The sequence below is a fragment of the Manacus vitellinus genome, unplaced genomic scaffold, assembly GCF_001715985.3.
Source record: "Manacus vitellinus isolate BGI_N305 unplaced genomic scaffold, ASM171598v3 scaffold_39_pilon, whole genome shotgun sequence".
Classification (NCBI taxonomy): domain Eukaryota; kingdom Metazoa; phylum Chordata; class Aves; order Passeriformes; family Pipridae; genus Manacus; species Manacus vitellinus.
This window is the reverse complement of record NW_021940534.1, coordinates 257,184-263,437: the sequence shown is the minus strand read 5'-3', so window position 1 is coordinate 263,437 and position 6,254 is coordinate 257,184. Positions and strand designations below refer to the sequence as shown.

At 38.0% G+C, this 6,254-nt stretch overlaps 1 long non-coding RNA gene across 1 annotated transcript; it reads right to left on the bottom strand.

Moving 5' to 3' along the window:
- Nucleotides 1-974: 974 nt before the first annotated feature.
- On the bottom strand, nt 975-5,978 carry LOC108640612. The gene is made up of 3 exons (XR_001921309.1): nt 5,925-5,978; nt 5,332-5,373; nt 975-1,045 (listed from the first exon to the last, which is right to left on the bottom strand). It is a non-coding gene; the product is annotated as an uncharacterized LOC108640612 (long non-coding RNA).
- Between the last annotated feature and the right edge of the window lie 276 nt (nt 5,979-6,254).

The following is a 6,254-nucleotide window of genomic DNA, read 5'->3' as shown; positions in this document are numbered from 1 at the left end:
ACAAGATTTAACGCTCTTGAGAAATGCTTTGATATTGGCTTGGGGTTAGAGAATGTATTAAACACTATAAAAGCCAATTGCTGAGGACTAGCTAACAATTTTTTCTTTTGTAAATACATATTACACTCACAGAAAGTGTCAAAGTCTTGGCTTCTGCTGGGGAAAAGCTACTGAAGAATAGTCAATAAGCAATTTTCTCCTGTTAGCCAAAAACCATCTATGTATATCAGCCAGCTCAGTTGCCAGTCTCTACAGCCATAAAAAATACAAGTTTCTTCGGGAGGCTGGGGAGATTAAACAGTGTTTGTGATACTTGTTAAGTACTTCTTGACGAAATATTTCAGTGTGATGAGATTTTGTACCAGAAAACAAAGGCATAACCCACCATTACATTAGCTAAAACACACTGTGTCTCACCAATTGCAGCTCTGAGAGTCATCAGCCATTCTATTCATTTCAGAAAGGACTGTCACGAATCTCTGTTGTAAAATGCCTCATTTCATTCAAGTTACTCTGCAAACCAAGTCCCTGTTGCTCACAAGCATGAATGAACCCTGATATAGTCCAAGTGAGAGCATTGCATTCTCAAGCTGGCTGAAAGGTAGCAATAATGGACTTGCAACAATCCTCTTTGGTCTAAGACTCAGACCGAAATAGCCTTCCCTGCCTAACTGCCCTCCCTTAATCACTGCCAAGATTGTTTCTAACTATGAGTACCTGTCTTCTTTGAAATCCTATTCTAAGAAGGGAGCAGGAAATTTGTGCGGAAATTACAGGTTAGCACTCTGGTAAACGCATAAAACACTGATGGGTTCTGTGGCTTGCTGAGACCACCAGCACATTCACATCACCATGTCATGATTGTGCTATGATTATTAGCAATCCAAAATTAAAATACTTACTCTGAAAATGGATCAGTTTGCTCTTTCATGCTGTCAAATGAACCTGTAGGCAGGCATTGATATTTCGCCGGGGTCTGAAGGTGAATGGAAATGGAATTGAGCTGAATGCTAAATTTAACACTATCCACAGGAAACCAGGGTCTCTGAAACCAAAACAGATGAATCTTGCAATGAGTAAGTATTGGATTAGCAGCCTGAATGCTTCACCAGTTTCATCTTTCTTGCCAATATTATATATGGAAAGTCTCCCTGTTCAGTTCCTGCTTGTCAAATAGGTGCCGAGTAATCAACTTCAGACCAGGCTGATGGGGGATAGGTAGCAATGAAATCACCTTATTAATATGGTACATAGATTTTAAGGGTCAAAATATTAATTTAAAGGATCCTGGTTTGTTCTCCAGCAAAAGGTTATCTAGCTTGCAGTATATGGGCCTTCGTCCAATTTTGCCTTTTGTGTTACAGTGATAGGATGGCAATTTGCCACTGCCACTTCTACTAATCTATCTTCAAATCAGAAGTGAATGAATGAACTAACAGAGCTTCAAGGACAGAGTTAGCTGAACCTTCACTAGGAGTTTCAATGAGATTAACTGACAGGATATTTTAAAACTCCCTTTGACAGCCTGACAGCAAGACAAGTTGGAACAAGGGAGTGTCCTAGCTCTGTTTTCTGTGTTTATAAAAATACCAGACAGTGCACTCCACAGTGAGGTGGGAAGCAGCGGAGCTGACAAGCTGCTCCTTCCCCAGGCAGATCAGGGCGGTATATGGAAATCTTTACCCAGCCACAGGATGAATAGAAAGGAAGCCATGAAAGCTAAAAGCAGACATGTCACAGCAAATGGCTCTCTTACTGCAAGATAGCCGCTCCTGGAGAGCATAGAAATGACAGGATGTATCTGCTGGTACCTGGCCCAGCTCATTCATCTAGCAGTAAAACATTTTTAAAGGTCTTAACAGTAGGAATGCAACACCCCCATTTTTGCCAGGTAATGACTTCCTGATATGAAAAAAAAAAAAAAAAGGGTTTGTTTCTTGTTATTTTTAAATTCACTACTTTTTTTTATTTTTTTATTTAAATGTTTTAGAGATGAACATAGGAGATACCTTAGAAGAAAAAAGATGTTTGAAGGATCGTTGCTCTGTTCATCCCCAGCAGAGTTGCTTGCAGAGGAGAGGAGCTGTGAACACTTTTACACAAGCAAGTTGCATATTTCTATCACACTTTGCTAGAGTAGAATTCAATCTGAGCACACTGTCAAAGGAGGGTTGATGGCAGGCAACTAATTCATTCCCTATTCCAGGCTTTTTATTCCAACAAGTTCATTTCACAGGATAGTTAACAGATCTTCTCATGATAAGGATGACTGCTCAAAGCACTTAGGGTGTTGTTGTTTTAATATCATATCTATACTGAAGTGGTTGACACAAGTAGTGCCATACAAAGTAGCTTACTAAGGCTAATGGAGCAGAACAAGACATGAAACCTAATATCAGCATTCCTCTGTTTCTGAAAGTTCAATGAAGCCTCTTGATGCTGTGGGTATCTTTCAAATAAGATGCCTTCACACATTTTAGTTACAGCAAATGTAACTATATTTGCAGATTAATTTGTTGGGTAAAGATTTCACTCTGAAAGTATTCTTTCAATTTTTGTAGTCCTTACACACCTAACACATTCCCACTGACATTTATGTGGTATAAGATTATTGCACTTTATTTCTTTGCAGGGAAATCACCCAAAAGGAGGAAGACAAATCATTTATCACCAGTTCAGTGCATATGTCCTGATTTTATGTGGTATGTAATTGTTTACATAATAAATATTTATAATGTAAGGAAATTAAATATTATACAAATCTACTACAGAAAAAATATTTTCAAGCATTAATGATGAAAGTCAAAGAGAGTTAAACTTTTCCTCCTGTTTTCCAAAAGTGCTTTTGACTCAGCTTTTGAACGCATCCTGGCTGTTTCCATGGCCTTGACTGAAAATCTCCTCTCTCTCCTGCCACAGAAGTCCTTTAAACTTCACTACTCCTTTGACCCATTGAATCCTTTTCCAGGTCATTAGGTATCTAAATGTAACAGAACACCTATTATGTATGGTTTGTCCTAATTATCAGAAGTCATGAGGATTGTGATGGTTGATTCATGAACCACATCTTTAACAGAATGAGAAAAATATTAGCTCAATTAATTTGGTTTTAAGTTCTTTCTGCAGCCTTTATTTTCACAAAGATATACACACACAATCCCATGTCACTTGGTCAATAGAGAACGAGTCACCCGTGGTTATGCTGCTCACACTTTCACCCTCTAAACTTGCATAAGCAATTAAAAAGAATTAATTGAACGTATGGATTGCACTGAAGGTCAAGACTCATTTTAACTGATACCTAGATATTTGTTAGGAGCAACCATTGAACTGTACCATCACTATGGTATTTATGTCTTGTGTAAAAGGAACATTGATTGTTTTTGCCAATATTACATTGTTGTACCAACTGTCAGTAAACTGCACTTTCCTGTCAACAAGGAAGAAGAACAGTGCAGAAAACAGAAGTGTCAGTGATGGCTACTATGCTTTGTTTAAGGCACGTGGAGATAAAAACACTTTGTCTCAAAATAATTATTAGGTTTTGGAAGTTTCCCTGAATTTTGAGAGATCGTTCACAAAGAGACTCAGTCAAATAACATTTGGGCTTTTTCAAGTATATAGAAGTTTGTCCATGAAGAAATTTCCAAATGCTCCCACATATCTAAAATGGTTGTGTTCATAGCCCAATTTGTTTAGTGTTAAAATTGCATTCCCCTCCATGTCCCCCCATCAAACCCTGTGAACAGTACAGGTGTTGAGTAGAGAAACAACAGTTTTAAGTTTTGAATTTGCAAATGCCTCTTGAGATTTTGCAAAAGCAAAAATCTAATTCTGGGCATGATAATTAGTAGAGAGACACCTGCATTTGTCAGCCAAGCATTCATGCTCTCTATTAGTCTGCTTACAGTTGCACTTAACTTGCTCATTGAGCATACAAATATCAAATCCATAACAAGCAGTTTCCTGTAACTGCTGCTCATCCCAGTAATGACCAATAGAAAGGAGTGACAAAACGAAAGAGTCTGCACTGAAATCTGTTGTTCTGAGTTCTGCCAAAAACACCACAATGGGTAAAAAAACATGGAGGAAGAGGGAAAAAAAAAAGGGCAGGGGGAAAATGCTTACACAGCCACAAGAGAGACATAGGGTCATGAGAGGTGATCTTTATGCATTCAACTAGATGCAAATTAGTTGGTCTGTTACACTCAGAGAGAAAAGAAAATTCTGCAGACACATTGAATACTTCTATCTTATGCCAGGGTCAAACCAAAACTGTTGACAAATGTCAGCAGCCACATGAGATGTTGAGCAACAACTCTAAAATGCCTGAGACCACACCTTTTCCATCCTCTATCTCAGATCAAATGAGTTTACATCCTTACATGAATCCTGACAGGCAAGTGCCATATTTGAGTTTGACTAGAACTAAGGTAATGGTGCTAGAAGACTGTTGAACAGCTTCCAACACCTAGATTAGCAAAAGTATGAAGACATTCTTACATTTTTAAAAAGTTCATGGCCTCAGTTATGTTGGAATATTAAAGTTCTCTGTGGCCATCAGTCTGAACTTCTGTCACAGCTACTTCAGGGCAACTATAGCAACTAAATCACGAAGCATCTGGGGGAAAGCAGAATCCCAAAAAAGCCTGTGATTCATTCTAGAGTGTCCTGTTACTTCAGGGGGCGAACACTATTACCAGCACTCATGACAGTGAGCAAGTCTGATTTGTCAATATGATTTTTTCCAACACTGAACTCAGAAACTTGTAAGAAATCTTACTCATGCTTGTGGGCTTAGAGATTGGTAGAACTGATACAGAAACTGTTGGAGTTTAGCAGCAGTGGTCATCAGAACTAAGGGAAGCATGCAATGAATTTATTGTTTAATAAATTTTCATGTTCTCTGGTTACCTTGAGTCAGTCCCCACAGGAAACTGAGGGATTTCTCCATAGGAAACCTTCTGCATCTACTTCAAGAGGCAATATATTAATTTTATTTTTAATAAAATATTTTTTTAAGTATCTAAATTAACAGAAGTAACAAAACACTACTTCTCTCTGTGCTTCAGGAGTAGCAGTTATGTATGACACAGCTATGTTTTCATCTCTTATGCTGTATTTCTTCAGAATACATCTAGTTGTCAGATTTTGAAAAAATGAAGAAAAATCAGATGAAGAAAAAAACACAACCTTTTCCTGTTAATTGTATAGGGCTTCTACTATAACTCACTGCCATAGCACTACTTCCCTCCTTAGTGATATTTTGGTACTGACAATGCAGTGCAAATTAAGAGAAGTAAGCCTTTCTGCAGACGGAAGCATACTTACAGAGTTGGACTGAAGCCTCAGCAGGACAATAAAGAAGCTCCTCTAGAAAATAAAAAATATATATAACTATAATAGATATTTAAAAGGAATATATCTCCCAGACATATCACCTTCCTTCACAAGTGGAGACTGCAGGATAATTTATGGACACTAGCCATTTGCCACTCCTATTGGCTTTCTGAATTTCTTCTTCAGACAGGCTGTGACTGTCAAAAGACACAAACTGCACGTGATCCCTTTGAAAGCAGCAGCAACCACGGCCCCTTTTTCTACCGACTGAAATAAGGCATGACCTTGATGTTGCAAGTCTCTAATTAATACTCAAAAAAGCAAGTTATATATACACACCCAGTGCAATATATGAAAATTAAGAAGGTTTCCAGCTGTAAAGCTCAAATATCAAGCTACTCACAACCAGGCTGAGTGGATCTGAGAATCCTTTAGAGTCAGCATCAAGCATCACTGATGCACAAACACAGCACTATTTGAAGAGATTTGTGCTTAATTTGTGATTGAAGGCTTGCAACTCATAAAATAGAAAGGAAGAGAGAAAGAAATAAAGCTGGTCTGCAGACAAATAGATTCCAGCCTACCTGCTTTTTGTACTTCTGTCCATAATTCTGGAAGCTGGTGCTTTGCTGTTCTGATGAAACTGTCATTGAATTGATTGTCTCAGTTGCTAAGGAAACCAAAAGGATGATGCTAATGGATACTATTTATGACAACAAAAAGCTTAGAAAATGTTTGCCATGAAAAGATGATGTCACAAGTTAGTTAAAAGCCACCTTGAGTATAAGCACGGAAAAGAGAATTAGGTAGGATTTTTTCCTTTTTTCCCTCTGACACTTTTTTTTAATCAGGCACTTATGGCTTTATGCACTCCAGCTGGTTTGACCTTTCAGCATCACTTCATAGTAATTTTT